The sequence below is a fragment of the Carlito syrichta genome, unplaced genomic scaffold (genome assembly GCF_000164805.1).
Source record: "Carlito syrichta isolate Samal-C Ts95f unplaced genomic scaffold, Tarsius_syrichta-2.0.1 Scaffold287885, whole genome shotgun sequence".
NCBI classification, from domain to species: Eukaryota; Metazoa; Chordata; class Mammalia; order Primates; family Tarsiidae; genus Carlito; species Carlito syrichta.
In genome coordinates, this window is record NW_007231981.1 from 128793 (window position 1) to 149394 (window position 20602).

At 41.0% G+C, this 20602-nt stretch overlaps 1 protein-coding gene across 1 annotated transcript in view; it reads right to left on the reverse strand.

Annotated features, from left to right (window-relative positions):
* AMOT (angiomotin) overlaps positions 1-13560 on the reverse strand; it is a 66105-nt gene extending 52545 nt beyond the window's left edge. The window contains exons 1-2 of the mRNA XM_008053114.2: positions 13080-13560; positions 5178-5257 (exon numbers count right to left, since the gene is read on the reverse strand). The gene's annotated coding sequence lies outside the window, so the exon portion shown is untranslated. The remainder of the gene's footprint in view (positions 1-5177; positions 5258-13079) is intronic.
* Positions 13561-20602: the final 7042 nt, after the last annotated feature.

The following is a 20602-nucleotide window of genomic DNA, read 5'->3' on the forward strand; positions in this document are numbered from 1 at the left end:
CAGGCATGCGCCACCACACCCCAGCTGATTTTTTTGATTTATTGTAGAGATGAGGTCTCACTGCCCAGGCGGGTCTCGAACCCTCGGGCTCAGGCAATTCACTCACCTCAGCCTCCCAAAGGCGCGGGATTACAGGCTGAGCCACCGAGCCCGGCTGAGAAACAACTTCTAATTGGAATCAAAGATGTACTGTTAACAGAGCTATGGTAAATAGCCACGTACTTATATTGTCCAATTCTGAACAAAACATTTGACTTTTTTTTCAACTGAAACATCAGAAAACAGCCCAAGGCTTTTAAACTTGAGCCCCTAGAGAGAAACCACCAAGCAATTCTTTTACAGTACAATTTAGATCTTTCATGCTGATCTTGACTGGCTTTCTCCTGACACCCAAATCCTCACTGAGAAAACTTGTCCAAGGTCTTACTCTCTTTCCTTAATTTTTCCCTATTTCCTCTATATCCTTTTCAAGATCCAAATCACTTTATGTCAACTGGACACAGATCATTTCCCCATCCTCCCATCTTTTTTGTTTGTTTAAAAGAGAAAAAACCATCAGTCTAAGAAAAAAGCTTTCCAGAGTCTTCTCCAGTTACTGATTTTTTCATAAAGAACTTGTGTTCGTCTACATGTCAAGAATCACTTAAGGAGGAAAACACTGCCCCATTTATTAATTAGAGAGAGGAAAGGAAAAGATTCCTTGTCTCATGCACAAGGACTAAAATAGTAGGAACTCTATAACCTTTAATCTGCCCACAGCTTTAATCATGCCACTGCTAGGGATCTGACATCATCTTCAATCAATAAAATAACCTTGTTTCTCCTGGGCACACAGACTGTCCTTGAGGATATTTGATAGGAAACGAAAGGATACCCATGGTTCTGTCTTTTAAAAATGCAATTTGAATCTATATAATTGACTCCTCTGTAACAAGGCAGCAAGGCCAAGCTAAATTCTTACTCCATTTGCAGTCATTGTCCCCTCCCAGTACACCTGGGAAGTTGAGCCAAAACACATTAGTGAGAGTTCAGATGTTTCCCAAGCCAAGTCACAGAAAATGAAAATTACAAGGTGACCAGGACAGACCAAATTCCTAACCCTTATATACATTTTGCAAAATAAGATCCCCTTTCTATCTTTTCTTCTACCTTCTCCTCTCATTCTACCCCCACTCTCATTTCACCAACCAGAATGAAGGATCTAAGTCTAAGAAACCTGTTTTTCTGCTAAATCTTGGTCAACCTGTTTAATCCAATTTGACTCCCAGATGAATGGAAAGGAGCCAGCTAAAAGTTTTCCCTGTAAGGATGTGCATGTATTTGTGCAAACACATACACACACATATCACACAACCTCTCACAGAAAGTGAGAGGCCCCAGTGAATTCTAATGTCCTTTCAGATTGGTTTATACTGTGGCCAGTGTCCTAGAGAACACCTTTCCCGACACTCTCAAAATCCAGGATACTAATTTCCTTCCCTTGGGAAGTAAAACAACAACTACAAAAAAATCACAATGTTTTTTTTTGAAGGTTATCCCTAAACCTTCAACAGATAGGCAGCCTAGAGTCAAACTTCCCAAGTTCAAATTCTGAATCTATGGCTTACTAACTGAACTTGTACATGTTTCTTGACCTCCTAAGTCTCAATTTCATCACCTACAAAATAGGGATAACGGTGCTCATACCTCACAGGGGTGTCATAAAGATGAAAGGAAGTAATCTATGTAAAGTGCTAAGCACAGAACACATAGTAAGACCTCAATAAAATTTTTCTATTTCTATCATGATTATTCCAAAGTAGCCTTCATCTGGAAGACTGCATTGATTTTATGAAGAAAGTTTTTTTAACCTTTATTTGCAATTCAGTCTATTGTGCGAGGGTATTTAGCTCACTGAGGGCCAGAACTGGAAAGATTCTTGGTAGACCACCTAGTAATCCAACCTCCTCTTTCTACAGATGAAAATGCATGCCAGGGCCTTAAAGGGGTCAGAGCCAGGATCAGAATGAAGGTTTTACAACTCTTAGAGCAAGAGCCCTTCCACTACAACATATTTTCTAGCATTATTAGCTTGTACATAAAAGATGCTTAATAATATTTATTACATTGAATTGAATCTCATTTTAAGAGACTGTAAACTTGGCTTAATGCTACCACCAATTTTCCAGTTCTGTTAGAAGTAAAATGTTAATGGCAGGAGGAAAAATTCAGAGATAAGAGGGGCATGTTTAGCTAGAGGTATGGCAGAAAAGCCTTACAAATGTTCCCTTCTTTGGGTCAAGATGTCAGGTAGGTCGAAAGTAACATGAACCCCATAGATCACATTTTCCAGGCCCATTTCTCCAGGTCTTTTTGACATCACAACAGCTTGGTATTTGCTCTTACTTAACTCTAGCACTAGCTTAAGAAAGGGCTTAAAAAAAGAGTTGGCCCCAACTCTAAGCTCCTATCTATACTTCTATCTAGATAAGGTTAAAAAATTATTTTAAGAACCACGGCAAGACCTTGGTATTTCCAAATCTTACTGAGGATCAGTGTGTGAGATCAGTTTCTGAGATGGTAACTCAAATATTTGGTCATTTTGGGTCCCAGTTTGACTTTGCTTTGCTCTGAGGCAATTGCCTTGAACATGTTCACAGGCAACAAAGGTGATCAACCCTAAAGCAGACATGAGCAATGAAATATTGGGTAACACGGAGAATCCTGCCACCACCTCCCTCTGCCCTCCAGCACACACATCCATTTCAAGAGAGGACTAGACCACGCCATCACATTCCATTCCATATTGCCTCAGGAAAAGGATAAGGGGCCCATGGAATCAGATCGAGCAGAAAATGAGAAAAGTTTAAGAATATACCTAGAAGATGCCTGCTTTTCCAATCTCCTGCGTCTAATGGCAGACGGCCCATTTTCATGTTTATTTATACTTTATTTTACAAGTAATATAAGCACAGCATGAACAAATTTTTAATAAAGAAAAAAATCGCTTACAATCCCCCAAATATTGTTAACATTATAGATTATTTCCTTTAGTTGTCCTATGTGTATTTGTGTTTTTACAAAGCAATGAATTATTAATGACATGTAATTTTGGATCCTGCATTTCACCTCATCATAAGTACTTTCTCTCCATGTCGTGACATAACTTCATAACAAACACTGTAATGACTGCACAACAGTGAGTTAAACGAGTGTATCAACATTCACTTACCCGTTCTCCAATTATTAAGACATGTAAATTGCTTCCAATTTTGTGCTAGTCTAAATAATACTATAAAATCACCTTCATGATTTAGCCTTTTTCACTACCGTGGATTGTCTCCTAATGATAGAATCCTAGTAGTGAGACTGATGGGCCAAGGGGCATGAATGTTTTTAGATAACCCACTAAAAAGATAAAACTAGCAAAACATAAAAGCCCCATGAAATTTCTCTCTCATTTGATGAAAAGTTCTCCAACTCCCATTTTTTCCACTAAGGCAGAGCAGGGCTCCTGGGAGGGAAAGAGACCAAGAGAAGCAGGGTAGTATCCCAGTGGTTTGTGAAATGGCAGAGTGGAATGCCGGCTCCCCTGTGAATCCAGCTTGCATGCACTTGCCCCAAATTGCCACTTGGCCAAGAAGCTAATTAGTAAAAGCATCAGGTGGGTGAGAACAGGTTCATGGCCTGTAATGGCTTATATCATCTTTCGTTTTTTGCCCTTGGAAAGATCTGACAGTCAGCTCGAAGACATTCAGTTCTAGTGACCCAACCTGCAACATTCTGAGAATTGAATTTAGTTTTCGATTCTCAACTTCAATATATCTTAAAGGGCATGTTTCTGTATAGAACTAAGAATACACAATCAATGAGCCTGTGTGTGTACCTCTATTTTCAGCCTCAGTTAAGGTGGTACATTTACAGTCAGCCTGCTTAATATATGACTAGGTGGCACATTTCTTAAATGGTCAATGTGTTATAGACAGAGGTTTATTTACAGACCTGACCATAAAAGTCATCCAGTCCTAAGACAACGGAGGCAGTAAGTCAGGGATGTCCCATCTTAGCAAAAGCAGACACAACAGGTGTTTCTTTCCTTGGCTTCTTAGCCAGAACTCTCAGAAAGGGCAGTTTGGCTTTCTACCTTCTCTTTGAACGTTTTTCCTTAATCCCTCTCCATCTCCCCCCAGTTCCAACTCTGCTCAATATAGAAAATTAATTATCTCTCTATTACAATAGTCATTACAGGATATTTTCCACAAACATTTATTGAGCACTTACTGTAGCCAAACATTGTGTTAGGTAGGCCTTAGGGTGGGAAAAAAAAGAAAACAGAACTCAGTCCTCAAGGACTCCCAGTCAAGCAAATGAGGCATAATACAATGGGAGAAGAAAGGTATGAACAGGTATCTCTGACAACACAGAGGATTCTGCAAAAATCTCTGGGTTACCTGAAAAAGCTTCCCGGTGGGGGTAAAAAAAAAAAAAAAACCTACAAGCTGAATAGAACATGGATTTTGGTGATCAATTTGATGTCAAAGATCGGTTGAGAAATATCTTTGGGCTTCATTAGCATTAGACCTTAGTGACAGCTAAGGTCATAAAAGTGGGCCAGAAAGACTCTGAATCTATTCTGGTTCAGGAGTCTGCCCGATAAAAAAAGAAAAAGAAAAAAAGAATCGGCTGAACCATATTGAGTAGGAACAGAACAGAACTCAAGATTAAACTAAAGATAGACCCCTGAAAAAGTAATCCTTCAAGGGTCAGGCACTTTGCAAATGTGGGAGTGGGAATAATTCATGTATTTATCCCCATGGCTTTTCCTCCATACATCTTCTATTTAGGTCTTGGAATACACTGCTCCAGGGACAGAAGTCCCCAGTTGCAAAATGGAGAGGAAAAAAAGCAAAGTTAATTCTCATCTTTTAAGCTAAGTGCCCAGGCAGAAATCACTGTAATAGATTGAGCCCAAAATGGAAACGGAAGTTGCTAGACTATAAGATCTTAGAAGGCATGGGCTGAGTGCATGATTTTTCTTTGCATCCATCCCAACCACCTAAACATTAATTAGAGTATAAAATGTGCTTAATAATTGCATACTGAGTAAATGACAACTTCCCAAAGACTTTGTTAGAGACCACAGCACGAAAAGAAAAAGAATGAAGGCTAAAAAATAACAAAAATAATAATACTATTACCTTTAGTTTCTCAGTCTTCCTTCTAAGGAGACAAAAGCTCTTTCACTTGTTATCTTATTTGTCCTTCCTTCTCAGCAGCTCTGTGCAGAAATAAAAGCAGATGTGATTAATTCTATTTTACAACTGGAGAGAAAAGCTCAAGTCCAGAACAGATAGCTAATGATAATAATTGGACGAGGATTTCACTGTTGCTCACCGGTAGAGCCGGGATCAGAATCCAGGTCTTGTGACTTCCTGCCCTGTGCTCAGTTCCAAGACACAACCCTCCACAGAACTGCCTCTCTAGTTTTTAAGAGGACAGTTCATAAGATAAATTTATTAGGAAAGCAGATTCCCTCGACACTCCAAAAGTATCTTGAACAAGTGAGTGAGCTGCACCTGGAAGAAAATATCTAAGAAGTTTCCCAAGGCCAGAGCTGGAATGGCTAAATGAAATTCCCAGTGGGGCTCTGCTAGCACAATTGGGAGCTCCCTGTTTCTCTGTACCCCTTTCAAAGGGAGCCCCATCTGCCTTCAGTCTGGTTTTTGTGTCTGAGTGGCGCTCAGGTGCTGACTGCAGGTGTGGCATCCAGCAGGTGCATGGACAGGAGCCAGCATTTCATATCTTCATACCGAAGGGCCTGAGTCACTCTCCAAAGGCTGAAGGCAGCCCCTCCTCCTCTTGCTGCCTTGCAAGCACAGGGAACCTGTCTTGACTGAGGTGCCATTGCAAAACTAAATCTAGACCCTACCTTCCCAAGAAGGACTAGGGTGAGATCAGTTAAACCAAAAATCATATTACCCAGCCAATTTTCCCACTCGCAGAAACTAGTACAGACATATGCCACGGGCACAGCAACAGGGAACATAGGTACAGAATGACTATTGTCTAATGTTATGGGTAAAAGGAGGGCCATGCAAGCCCATATTTTATATTTAGCTACAAGGCCAAGTGCAGTGGCTCATGTCTGTAATCCCAGCACTTTGAGAGCCCGAGGCAGGAGAATCACTTGCACCCAGGAGTTCAAGCCCAGGCTGGGCAACATAGTGAGACCTCACCTCTATTTTAAAAAATATTAAAAATTAAAATCAATATATATATACTTAGCTACAAAGCATTTACTCTATTGCAAATGGTCCTAAAACCCCAGGAGCAAGTACTCATTCCTATAAAAAATATAGAGTACAATAGAAGGAACCTGCTAGAAATCCTGCACTCCTATTCCCACCATAACCTCTTCTCCTTCAGGCTGCTGAGGAAGAACTGCTTAGCCTGGTCACAAAAAGCACCAGGTCAGAAAATTCATCACATTCCCCTAATGGAAACCTAACTGGCAGCCTGAGGCAGACAGAATGTGCTTGGGGGTAAAGGGGGTCATCAAAAATTTCCTTAGTTCCAAAAACTGTTTGCTTTTAAAAAAAAAAAAACAAAAACAATCTGCCTCCCCCAATCTCTCTCTCTCTCCCCCCCCCCCACACACACACAGCAAAAAGAAACTAATTGTAGAAGAAAAAATAAAATGTTACCTTAATACAACGGTTTATTGTGATTTGTTATATTTCTCTAATTCATAGGGAAACTCAAATAAGCTTTGGTTTTTACAGCCCATGATCCAGAAAGTAAAACTGACTACCACACTAAAATGTGATCACTGTATATAAACAGAGTGAAACAGAAATCTGAACTGAAAACCTAAATGTAATAAGGAGGAAATTAGATTCTTCAAAATTGGCAATCTAAATAATTTTCTCCATCTGTGATTTTTTAATTTTAGTTTGCTATCACATGAAACAAAAGTCACTAATTCAATGCAAATCCATGCCCCTTGAAAACAATCAAAATGAGTAAAGGATGCACTAATTAGCTTCCTAATAGGGAAGGTTTTAATTGAACTATTCTTTAACAACCTTCATCAAAGTTTCTAGTGCAACTTCATAAAAGGATGTCAAACCTGGCCCATATTTTGATTCCCTTAAAAATAATTTTCAATATACAGAAACACAGAAAGCTGATTTCTCTTCAATGCTGTTAACACTCAGGCCACTACATTTTCTGATGTCAGCAATCCCCTTCCCACAAATATTCCAAGTATGCACCACCGTCATTCTCCTTTCAATTATGTGGTTTCTCTGCTCCTTTACTGATTGAGTCCAGGCCTCTCGGATAATGAGAAGCATGTGCAGGGAAAATATGCTCTTAAAAAACACATACATCAGTTTTATCTGCATTATAAAAGGGGGAACAGATCATTTGTTCATATCAAAAGGATAAAAATGTGAAGTTTGCTATAAGATATAAAGAGTAAAAAGATCAGCATCAATGCCTAAAGTTGGTGGTGGGGGGTAGAGGAGACACTTATTGTGATCTGAAGCACCACCGATAAGAATAAGGGAGACTTCCCACCATAATCACCCTTTCTAGCTTGGCCACATTTATATTTAATATTAGCTTAATGTTGCTTTGGGGGGTATTTAAGTTCTGACATACACATGGAAATGAGCCACGAATTGTACAGCAAGTATAAATATTCCATCATTAATAAAAACCAGCTGTGTATAAAACACTATAATGGCTGGGTTTCAGTTACTGGCTATCATCAGTATGTGTCACAAGCAAATATTACTCAAAACTTTCTCCCTTAAAACACGCACGCGTGCACACACACACAGAAATTTGCTTTACTCTTTTTAATCTTTTGAAGGAGATTTGAAGAACTCACGGATCTCGGTGGCATATTTCAACTAACCTCTCTTTTTGAAGAAATTTTTCATCACCCTGGCAGATGCTGGAGTCCTCTTATTTGCACCTCAACTTACCACATGGTACGAAAACGTTTTTTGTTTTGTTTTGTTTTTTCAAAAAACTGAGAGGGTCAATAATCCAAATGTTGGGTCAATCGTAATTACAGTCAGTAAGGCAATGGGACACCAAAGAGCACTGTATGTTATAAGGGAGCAAAGCTCATTAAAAAGGAACACCTGCTCAGGACCCTATAATAAGCCTGCTTTGCCATCATGCAAACACCTTTCATCCAATGACCTCAAAGCATGTGCCCAATATGAAGCATGCCTAAACACCTCTGTGAAGTATTAATATCCCTGCTTCCCAGAAGGGTAACTGAAGCTTAGAGCAGCTAATTCATTTATCCTTGGTCACATGGCAATTCAGAGAGGGGTTGGGCAGAGAAAACCCAAGTCATACAGGCTAATGATATTTCATGGAGTTGGGACAAGAGTGAAAGCGACTTTACAAATGTCAAGGCAAGCCTACAGACTTAAAAGTGTACATTTTCAAGAATTACCTTAGAAAGTATTGACCAATATATCCATTTGAAGTTTCCCCATGATCTCACACTACAAAAAAAAAAACTTTCCTGTACTTCACTTGACACTTTCTAAATACTAAAAATTCATACCTCACTTTCTATTCCAGTTAGAGAAATTTAATCTGATTTATGATGAGCCACTGGTTTCCAGGAATTAATCCATCAAAAATTGGCGGTCACATGTATATCACACCTTTGTTATCAAAGGAAAAATTGAAGGATTGTGGAATTGAACTTTCACTACACAGTGAAGTCATCAGATGAAGAACCCATTACTTGTGGGCCATTCTGCTGTATCTACATCTTTGTTAATTTAATTGTCTCAAATCCTTATTTCCTTGCTACCTTTTAGTCTAATTTAACCATATTATTTTCAATGCTACAAAGCAAACATACCTGTGCCTTCCTGCTTCTCCTTTCTCATTCTGGAGATTTCATAGTCTACCCACATTTGTATTCTCTTGATAGGATATCATGATACAGCGATATAAGAACCATTGCCAATGATTTAGACAAAGTAAACAGTAGACTCCAGGTTTATTTTGTTTTTAAAAAATGGGAAAGGGATAACAGAAGGTCAAAGAAATTGAATTAACAGCCTTCCCAGCTACATGAACATCTCCTGAATCACAGAAAAGTGTTTAGGGATTATTTATCAACTCTGTTAGTCTCTCCTGGCTTTCAAGAAACAAAATGCATACTCAGTCAGGTTCTGACTTCATTTCTCCACACACATTTACAATGCTAAGTCTTAGACTGCCTCTTATTTAATAGCAATACTGTATATTTCTTTGACCCTAATTACGTAAAAATTCATGTTAATGCAGGAATAAGAATTTGAAAAGAACTAGAAAAAATGAAAGAAAGTGATCTATTAGGATGATGAGATTCTTGGTGAAGATTTTAACCTTCTTAATTTGATTTTGTTAAAAAACACAATGCATTTATGTTGATACAGGCTTATAGGCTCTTTTTTTAAAAAGAAAAGATGATGGCTACATGACTGTATTTCTAACAACTGCTGCACTTCATACTAGTAGCAGTTATTCATATTCACACCAGACATCTAGGCCTAGAAAGAGAACATAAAATTCTGAGAACTGGCTCTCAAAACCACTGGGTCTGACACCCACAATTTATAGTGGAGAAAACTTGCCAAGGGTTAGAGTTGGGCCTAGAGCCCAGGTCCCTCTCACCAATAGGCTCACTAGGAAAGCTTATTGTAGAGTCTTAGATTAAAAATGGCATTAGTTGCTATTATTTACTAGAGACAATTATCTGGATCCTTGGGTTACTCAAATACAGTATCTGGAAATAAAATATTTTACCTTTATGGGATGCATAGTCCCATTCTTAGGCCTGTTCAACATCTATAAAGTCTGATTCATTTCCAGAAAGTAATACTAGCTCCCCTCTACAAACAGTTGTAGGCCAGGGCCAACGTGGCCAGCATTATTACAAGCCAGAATGATTTCAACAATTAACTAACTCCATTCCATATAACACAAAGATTTCAAAGGCCAAATAATAGCATCACTTGATTTAAGCACTAATTATTACAACTTCGAATGTATTCCTTTATGTAATAAGTATGTTTCTGAGAAAGCCTAGTTATAGTGAATTTTTATATATCAAGTCATAGTTTAAAGGCACTAACTAGAAAAGCTAGTTCTTTCAAAGAAATCTGTTGTGGGTTCTTTTATAAACCAAATGACCTCCTATTTTCTTTTTTCCTTTTTTTTTTTTTTGTTCAGATTGTGTGTGTTGTGTGTGGAAGGGGAGACTTCCCTCCTTTCTCTGGGTTAAAAAAGGGCAGAAGCCCACCATGGAGGAGAGTAATGCAGTATGGTCAGTCTGTTTAATGCCCCCTTAGTTCCTGGGACCAAATTCTAACCTTTGACTTGGGGGTGGGACCCTAAATTTTGGACCAAAGTCCACAAAAGGCAGTAAGGAACTAAAAGTAAGTAAGGCTAAAGACAACATATCATAGTAAAACACCAACAAAAATTCCTGGGGACAGGAAATCAATGGATCACAATTCTAAACAAATTGGTTTAGTCCCCAGCTAATTAACTTGTCAAGCAGATCACTAAACCCACTGAATCCACGGGAGAAAGAGGTGATGTAATAGGAGATTTGGAAACATTTACCCATTTACCATCCTAAAAGGCTCAGCCACGATCACACATATCTCTCTCCACCCCTTTCAGTGGGTTTAAGCTGGGTTTAATGGGTGTAAAGGACAATTTCTACCAGACAGTCCCCAAGAAAGGCTGTTCTCATGCATTCCAAATGCAAAGTCTCCATGGAGGAGGCTACCTGGCCACAAGCATTTCCCAAAAGGGAATATATCCTCTATTCCTTATTGGTAACAACCCCCTGGCACTCCATCCCAATGTGCCCCAAACAAAACAAAACTTCTAGCCATCCTGAGAACTTCAGGGTACTTTTCTGGGTAAAGGAAAAGAAACGTTAAGAGGGGAACAGGAGAGTGTGAGAAACTCCTCTTGTCTCCAATTGGACAAGAAGGCCTTAAAAAGCTGAATCAAAGGAAGAAAGGGGGATGGGAGAGAAGGGCTGGTTAATTACAAAGACACCCTTTTAGAGAAGACGCAGGCCCTGGGAGAGGGCTCTTAGCAGGGGCACAGAAGCAGATGTACCCACTTAGAATTCTGGCACTCAATGGGACCTCAAGGTCATAGCATCCATCCCTCTGCCTTCTGATTAGAGTGCTTTTAAAGCATTCTAGAGACTGATGAGTTCTTTATAAAACTTTAGAAAACGCAACTCTACAGAAGACCTCAGTTAAGCATTAGCCTAATAAATCCTACTTCACAAACCAGAAATGAGGTTTTAATTTCCAAATCCAAAACAGGATTGACTATGAATTTTTAAAATTCCCATTCTAAAATCTTTTAAGCAGGTTAACAGATCCACAACTTTCCTGTAAAAGTGACTCTACATACAATTGTGATGAGGTTTACTTCACATGTAGACCATGAGGTTAGAAAAAAAGACTTTCAATTTTACAAAGCCACAAACTTTTCCAAAGAAAGAAGTAACTTAAAATGAAGTATGAGGAAGTGCCAGAAAGTGTCTGTAAATGACACCGGATAAACCCATACAGAATAGTTGGAACCTGAGTTATCATCTGTAAATAGATGCAACTACTCTACAACCACCTGGCTGCTAAAATGTCCCAGGCCAGTTATAAAATGTAGTTTGGTCAGGCCAGCTTTTCCCTCCCAGCTGATCTGCAATATGATAGCCTTTAAAATTGTCACCCTGTAACGTTCCTTCTCTACCATCCTGCTTTCCTTTTCCCCATGAAAATCAACCAAAGACATTATTTTAAAATATAAGTAAACGACTTGCTCCCAAATAAGCAATGGGTTAGGGACAGCTCAGTAATAGGTCTTTGAACAACACCATCCTTATAAGCTTGTCGCACTTGTCCAATTGAAGATAGGTGCAAGATGGGTGAAAATTTGTCCCACGTCCAAAATGGCATTTCAAACTATTCTTAGCTATTAAACGAGGGTGCTGAAAGGTCTAACTGAGAAGGTTTCACAAAGGCTAGCCGGAGAAAGAACTTTTCACAAAGCCTAGCTCAAGGAGACTTAAATAACCTTAGCCCTTCATCATTGAAGATTATGGTGACTAATTATCTTTCCCTCTGAATAGGAGAAGAGGGTTATATTCATTAAAGTTTTTAACTACCTCCCAACTTCCATTCTTCATTGTGGAAAGGAGGAGAACTAAACTAAACATCCCAAGTTGTCAGAAAATTCTGTCTAAAACATAGTAGAGAATGAAGATGATGTTTCTCACAAACTTTCCCTTTCCTCACTCATTTAATTGTATTTAGTCCCTTGCTGCAAATTATTATATTATTATTGGTGGCAATTTACCAGGGAGGGTCATTTTCATATTACCATGAAGTCCATCTTACTGCTGAGGCACCAACATACAGTGACTTGTACACTCAAGACACCTGCCTGATACCCCACAACTATTTACTAACAACTTTGGATTGTATAAAGCAAATAAGGGCAACTCCTTTCTCCTCACCGCCATACATCCCTAAGAGTACTTGTGTTGTAAATTACTCCCAGACTTTAAAACTTCAAGAATTCAAGGTCCTCCTCCCTCCCTCCGCCTCAGGGAGTATGAGACCCCGCCCCAAGCCTAAGTACTTAGGGGGAAAAAAAAACCATCTAGTTATCTAAGATAACCAAAGGCATTCATGCTGGACTAAATGTAGATCTCAACTTCCCTAGGGTCTTTAGCACCTTAATGTGATGAATTACCTAGAGACCTACAAAGACCCTAGAAGGCAATTAAGTAAAAGTACCATCAAGTAGTGGTACCCACTAGCATCTTGTTGAAACAGGACGGGAGAAGAGCGCACACTCTTTAACCGATTTAACTTGCTGCACATCCCAGAAAACTCATGGCCAGCTGCAAAGAAAGTAGAACACACGGACATTCCCACACGCATCTAGATGAACTCACTCACGCTGAGGGCACGATCAAGTTCATGCCACCATGGATTCCTGCCCCAGTTCCCCGCGAAAAGTAACCACGCGTCTCCTACCCCTGAAGGCAACGAAGACAAGGTGACGACTCTCTGCTCGTTCAAGTGGCTTCGGTCCCGGGCCGACGGCCAGGGATGGGCAGGGGGGAAGCCCCAACTGCCGGCTGCTCCCCTCCTTGCAGCTCCGTCTGGGTTCTCCTTGGTGGCAGTGGACAGGCAGGATACCGGGCCGGAGGGTGGAGCAGCGGATGGTCGGAGGCGAGACAGACTGGAGGTGGTGGTAGTTGGTGGGGGGGGGAACTAAAAGAAGAGGCGGCGAAAGAGAGCAGAGATGGAGGAGTAATTCAGGGGGTCTACCAGTTTAGGCAGCCAGAAAGCTCCTCGGAAGGAAGGGGCGTGACTGCAATGAAGGCAGCTCTTGGGCAGAGGATGGGAGGTAGGGGAGGGAGACGAATGGGTGGCTTTTCTTCTTGCGGTGAGCAGCTAGGACCGCCCCGGAGCGGGGGGTGGACTAGGGAGGGAGGTGGAGTAGAGGGCGGGGAAAGAAGGGCGGGAGCCAGCCTGGACCCTGGAAGTGGCGGGGGTTGGGGGAGGGGCGCGGAAGAGAGGCGGGGTCGGGGGGCGGGGAAGTTTGAAACAATTGAACGGCGGGGTCTGGGAGCTCCGGCGAAAACTGGGGACCCTCGCTGTCGCCCTTCCACCTGCAGGGCACGACTAGGTTACGGTAGCCCCAAGAGTCAGCGCAGGTACTGGCTGGGAAGAAGGAAAAAGGTTTGCAAAGACTACAATAATAATCTACGGCGATGGCGCAGCGGAGTCGCGTGGGAGAGCCTGTGCGGCTCGCCGCCCCACAGCGGGAGGAAGAAAAACAAATAATTGAAATGCTGAAAAGCAGCTTCTACCCAGGCCTGCTTAAAATAATGCAGGAAGGAGCAGCACTCCTTCGTTTCCCTTCCCCTCTTGCTTCCTACTACCAGCAGGCCCCCACCCAGGTCACAGCTCGCGAGACACTCTCCTTTCTTCCTCTGTTCCCCCAGTCTCCCCCTTCTTCTACCCCCGCCTCGGGCCCTGGTTCCTAGCGGCGGCGGGCCGAAGGGGCGGTCGTGGGCGGAGCTCTGTGGAGGCTCCGCCTCTTGGGCGGGCTGGGAGTGCCGGCCTGGGCGGAACGGCCCCTGAAGTTTAGGGCCCACCCACCATTCTTTTGCAGCTACCCGTTGGCCAGTCCTAGCCAGGACTCGCTTGCGATTGGTCTTTTGAGTCGCCCATCCGATCCTTTTGTCCCACCCGTCCTCAAAATTAATAAAACTAAACAAGAGGCTATTGTCTACTCTCTGCTCTCTTCCAGCTATTGCTGGGAAGAGAAAGATGAGACGCTTTATTTCTCAGTCTCGTAAAAGAGTGCGGCAGTATGTCGCGGACTCGTACACCTTTATAGTTATGGCACTGTCCAGCCCTCTGGAAGTAGGTAACTTTCTTCCCTCTTGATTCATTAAATCAGGAGGGGGAAAAAGTACATGAAGTGTCAATGGTTCACATTTCCTTACCGTGAAAAAAAAAAAAAAGATATTGCTTAAGAACAGGGAGGGTTGAAAACAGTGGGACACGGAAAATCTACCATTCTACATCTAGGAAAACGAAAGTACAGAGAAACGGTGTAGGAGTAGCAACATAACTTGGAATTTGGAACCAAAGGAAGAATTCATTCGGGACCCTGGCACTTATTAGCTAGTTGTACAACTTCTGGTATGTGGCTTAACTTCTCAGACTTAATTTTCCTCTCTGTAAATAAAGGCTATAAGACATGCCCTATTAGCTTAATGGCACTGGTGTGAAAATAAAATGACATTTGTGTGAAAACTATAAACCACAAAGCACTCCACATGTGTATGTGTTCCTACTTGTGTATGACACATGATAGAAACTCTCACATGTGTCAGATAATTAAATATTCTGCTCATCTGTTTTAAGATTTACATCCAAGGTTGTGTAGGTTTTGTGGCTTTATTTTTAAAAGTCAACTCATTTCCTACAGTTTTGGGGGTGGATATGAAGTTGGCTCCCCGCAGTTAAAATAATAAATTATCCCTTTTCTAACTGGTGTGGGTGAGATTTCTTTTTTAAACAGTTCGCCAGTTGTACCACGATCTAAATCTATTGTGGTGCTGGTACTGAAAGAGGAAATCATGCTGTGTATCTCCGAAGTGAACTTGAGAAAATAAATATGAGGGAAAATTTACCATAGAAACCACCATTCTTTGTAGATCCATATTTTCTAGAAAACATTTAAAGTGGGAAGCAAGGCTAAATGTAAAGACCTTGACAATGCAGAGCTATTATAATGAACTCATGCCAATGAGTGACATCCAATTTAAGACTGCCTGATGGGAACCTCTTGAGGGGCCATGGATCAAGGCATGCAAGAGGAAGTGTGCTCAAAGGAAAAACTATCTCATGGTAAACAGGGCCTTGGAATCTAGCTCTGGATGCGGGAAAAGAAGTGGGAATGTGGCATGTCATGGAGTGTGCAGTGTGCTCTGCTAGGAGCTGCGGAAAGGTTCAGAAGCAGGAATATGGGCAAAGTGGATTCTCGGTATGAATCAGTTTATGTATGTGGTGTTATTTGGGTAATTTTTCATGGGGAAGTTGAGTTTTTAATTGTTAAAGACATGGAGACACCTGGTTTGTGAGGCAAGGGAAGATTATTCCAGCCTTGTTACTTGGAGGAGTGGACAGGAAAGCTAGATAGAATGGGTATGTGCTAGTGATCACAGTGGCAATGGGATACTTGTTAAGATCAACAATGATCTCAAAATGGAAAAAGTCAAATATGCACATGGTGAAATTAAAATAAAACATAAAACAATACTGGAAGACTATGGTGAAAAGTTCTTTTCCACCACTCTGCTCCCATTGGCCCCTTCTCTTTTTGACAGTATGTCATCTTCCAAATAAATCATGTGCATATTCAAGCATGAATGTATGCACTTGTGTCTCTGTGTGTGTGTGTATTCTTTTTGTCTCTTACAAGTAGGATCATCAATCACAGCACACTTCGTATTTCTGTACTCAACAATGTATCTGAAATATCCTTCCAACTCAGGATAGTTAAGTTTACCTCATTCTTTTTTATTGTAACTCACTGTTCCATTGCATAGATGTACCAAAATTATTTTACTTATTCCCTTACCAAAAGGGGACATGGGAGCTGGGTGCAGCAGCACACACCTATAGTCCCAGCTACTCAGGAGGCTGAGGCAGAAGGATCCTTTGAGCCCAGGAGTTCAAGAATAGCTAAGACAACATAGCAAGGACTCCACTCTAAAAAACAGGGAGTGAGGGTTGAACTATTTTGCCTTTACAGAAGATGCTAGAAAACAAAGTCCTGGTAACAAGTTGGTGGCTATATTTGTATTATGCCTGCTACCAGCCTTGAAGTTCTCAAAAGTACTTTTCTAACATCTTTCCCCACAGCTACTGGAGCTGTGGATCAATGAAAGTGGAGCAATGGAAACCTTTAAAATACTAATTCTTTTAACACCCCCTCCTCAACCCCTACTTGGACATTATTCTACTCCAAATTTTGATGGAGTTGAGTTAGCAGAGCCCTAAACTTAATGGTGAATCAAACCATATGTGAGTCACTTCTTAACCTATGACAAACATCAGAGTTTTTGGTACCTCTGCTTAACAACCAGGTCTTCCGAACCTTCTGTCCTGCCATGCAAGATTTTCTCTTTGTTTTTATCCTGAAAACCTTTCAGTTTGTTTAAATTCAATTTAAATTTAAAGCTATGCATTGCCTGCTCTACTTAAAAGGGAGGGGGTGGGGGGAGGCCAACATCAACAAATACTGAACTGCTATTATAGACAAGACTGAAAAAACAAAGAGGTATGAGACTTGACTCCTGTCTTCCAGGATATACACATAAAAAGACAAGTAACAAGCATATGCTAAGTGCCAAATGAATGGTATTGACAGTAAAAGCTGTTGAAGTGAAGAGCAGAGAGCGAAAACTAGTTCCAGAGAGTGAGTTTATACAGCAAACTATGCCACACACATTTAACTAATCCCCCCAGCATCACTGTGTCTTCATATCCTGACTATAAAATATAGAAAGCCCTCTGGGGGATACCAGGAGAATTAACCACTGGCTGTAAAACACCTGTGTAAAAATACTGACTTGCCTAAGTACTGCACATTAAAAACCTCCATATAGTGATAGGGAAAAAAAGAGGATCATTTTAAGCTCAGAACTCAAAGTTCTGCATCCCAAGCTACCTGTCCTGTTTGACCTTTTCTTTTTTTCCCATAAAATGCAACTCCTTTAACACGCAATGAAAATTAATATCTGTGCTCTGAAAAGCAGTCAATTTCTAAACAAAATTTTGCCTTAAAAACATTATGCAAAATTAAATAAGCCAGACACAAATGAACAAATATTGTATGATTCCACTTATATGAGGGTCCTAGGATAAGTAAATAATAGAAACAGAAAATAGAGTAGTAGTGATCAGGGACTGGGAGGAGAGGGAAGTTAGCATTTAATGGGTGCGATTTCTGTTTGCAATAATGAAAAGGTTTGGACGAGGTGAGGGGATTGCCTGAGCCCACGGGTTCAAGAACAGCCCGGGCAACTTGGCGAGACCCCATCTCTACAATAAAAAAAAAAAAAAATAGCCGGGCATGGTAGCACGAGCCTGTAGTTCTGGCTACTTGGAAGACAGAGGCTGAAGGATCGTCTAAGCCCAACGGGTCATCGCTGGGGTGGCCATGAGCTTGCCACTGCACTCCGCCTGGCTGGAGTGACAAAAAAAAAAAAAGATTTGGAAATAGTGGAGATGGTTGCACAATATTTTAAATGTACTTAAAGTCACTGAATTGTACACTTAAAAATGCTAAAATAGCAAATTTTGTTATGTATATCTTACTACAGACGGCGCGCGCGCGCGCATACACACACACACACACACACACACACACACACACACACGGGTAACAACCTTTATTGTCAGGAGACAGTGATACATCTGCCAAGAGGAAGGAGGCAGGACCCATATGAAGGAGACAGCCTGAAGGCCACCACTGGAGAATGCAGGCCATTGTGGCCAGAACTTCTGATTTTTCAAGAGAAATCAGAAGTCAAATATTTTAAATATAATATCTCATAGTTTTTAATTTGAACAATCAATAAATGTCTTAATAAAAAAAAAAGTCAAGGGTAGGCACAGCAGCTCACGCCTGTGATCCCAGAACCCTGGGAGGTTGAGGCAGGAGGATTACTTGAGCCCAGAAGTTTGAGACCAGCCTGGGCAACATAGCAAAACCTTGTTTCTACAAAAAAATTAAAAAATTAGCCAGACATAGTGGCATAAACCTGTAATCCCAACTAAACTCAGGAGACTGAGGCAGAAAGATAGCCTGAGCCCGGGAGGTTGAGGCTATGGTGAACCATGATCATGCCACTACATTCCAGCCTGGGTGATAGAGTGAGACCCTGACTTAAAAAAAAGTCTGCCCTTTGTGTACAATATTTTTGCCAATTGTACAAGAAAAGTAGGAAGAAGAATGTGGTTTATAGTCTATTCCCAAACTTTGGCTAGATTCTTCTGAAAGGAAAGTGGACAAAAACAGAGCTTCACATTGAATGACATTCTCCCCCACCCACCAAGCGGACTGAGCGTGAAATGAGCACTTCTTTCTCTAATTGCCTGGTGAACAACTAAATCATTTAAATGCATTTAAGAACAAAGACAGAGGTAAGCACATACCCTGAAAAAAATAAATCTTAAGGATTTATGTCTCTACACATAACTCTCCCCTTCTGTACTCCCAGAATACCCTACAGATATAGCAGATAAACACTGAGAAGCAGTCTTCTCCAGGACACCTCCTAAAGTCACCTACTAATTATTCATAAGGACACTAGTGCTGTACATGCAAAAGCCAGGTGATCAGAAGACAGCAGATTTATCTGAACAGGAAAGGAACAAAGGGACACATATGCAATACAAGCATTGAGTTAAATGCTCTTTCTTTTGAATCCCATCCCTCCCCTCTTCCACCATTCTCAAGCATATAAACACACACACACACACACACACACACACACACACACACACACGTGCATGCATGCACACTCACAGTCCAGAAACAGGAAGTTTGAAGCCTGATCCATGTGTGGAAAACAGCAATATGGGAATTCAGGAAACAACACCAGAACTGTGCTCTAAGGTCAAGACCTGCTCCAGCATTTGGAAGGCAAGTTACTCCTGGGTTACTTGTGGGCCCCAGCATTTTGGAAGTAAATCGGTTGTAGAAAAATAAAGCTGCCTGAGAGTTTATTCCCCAAACGCCTTCTAAGGTCCTGTTTGAGTAACCTGGGTTTGCTTCTTTATGATTTATACAGGGCTTCACTTCAGCTTAACTAAATACCATATCTCCTTCAGCAGTTTGAGTTTCTGGAAAGGTCCAGACTGTCCATACTTCTCAGTAGGTTTTGTTTGTATAGTCCTAGGTTAGCTAGAGCAAGAGGGTTGTAGGGAGGCCGAGGAACACACACCAAAGTCTGTGCTCTGAAAGGTGGTGGGCTGAGAAGAATATAATTTAGTCCATGATAAAAAAACAAATCTCTGAAAGCAAGTCAAAGGAAAATCCAGTTCCTGAGCCAGTAAACATGTTAAATGTATAGAGTAAGCAGGATTTAAAGGAAGTTCATCCTCTGACGTTACTCTTTGCAAATAAACTCTTGATTGATTCGGTGCCCTCTCTGTTTCTGTAGTTGCCACAGTGTCTGAGAGTTGTTATCCCAGTTGGAGGAGAAGAAGGCTGTGACTAGAGTAGAGATTTATCTTCTCTGGCTTGCTACCCCACTTTTAGGAACTCCAGGGAGAAGACAGGTCAATGCCATTCTGGTGTGATTTAAGGCAGGCCCAACCTTGCAGGTTCCAATCAGCCTTCTTTTTAGGTCTGCCACTGTCCTGTGAGATTCACACAGGAAAGACTCTTGTTAAAGCACAAATATGTAACCTGGGAAGAATTAGATAGTAAGCCATCAATAGTATGCTCTGTGGAAATGTTATAGACTCTTAGAATCTCTCAAACTATAATTCCAGTCACAGCTCTACTACTTACCAATAAGGCAAATTACTTAACCACCCTGGACCACAGCTCCCTTATTTGTAAAATGGGGATAATGATTTCTCCACCATAAAGGGTTGCTGTGAGGATTCAGTGAAATAACTTATTTAGAGGTCATGTCATGATGCCTGGCATATAGTAGTACCTAAACTCAGTTTATTTCCTTATGCTCCTCCATTCATCCTTCTTAGAGCATTCCAAGGCATAGGACAATTGGTTTTAGTGGCTTATAAGGATTAAAAGTACCTAGCCGTAAGGCCCTCACAATCACCGTTTTCTACTAACACTGTTCCACAGAGCAGTGTGGGGCTAAGCCTATGGGCTTCTGTATCAAAAGGACTTAGTTTCATAGTCTTCATTCTGTTACTCACTAGCCATGTGACTTCAGGCAAATTCTGAGCCTCCACTGGAAAATAAGGGTAATTGCAACTTTTATTTCAGAAGG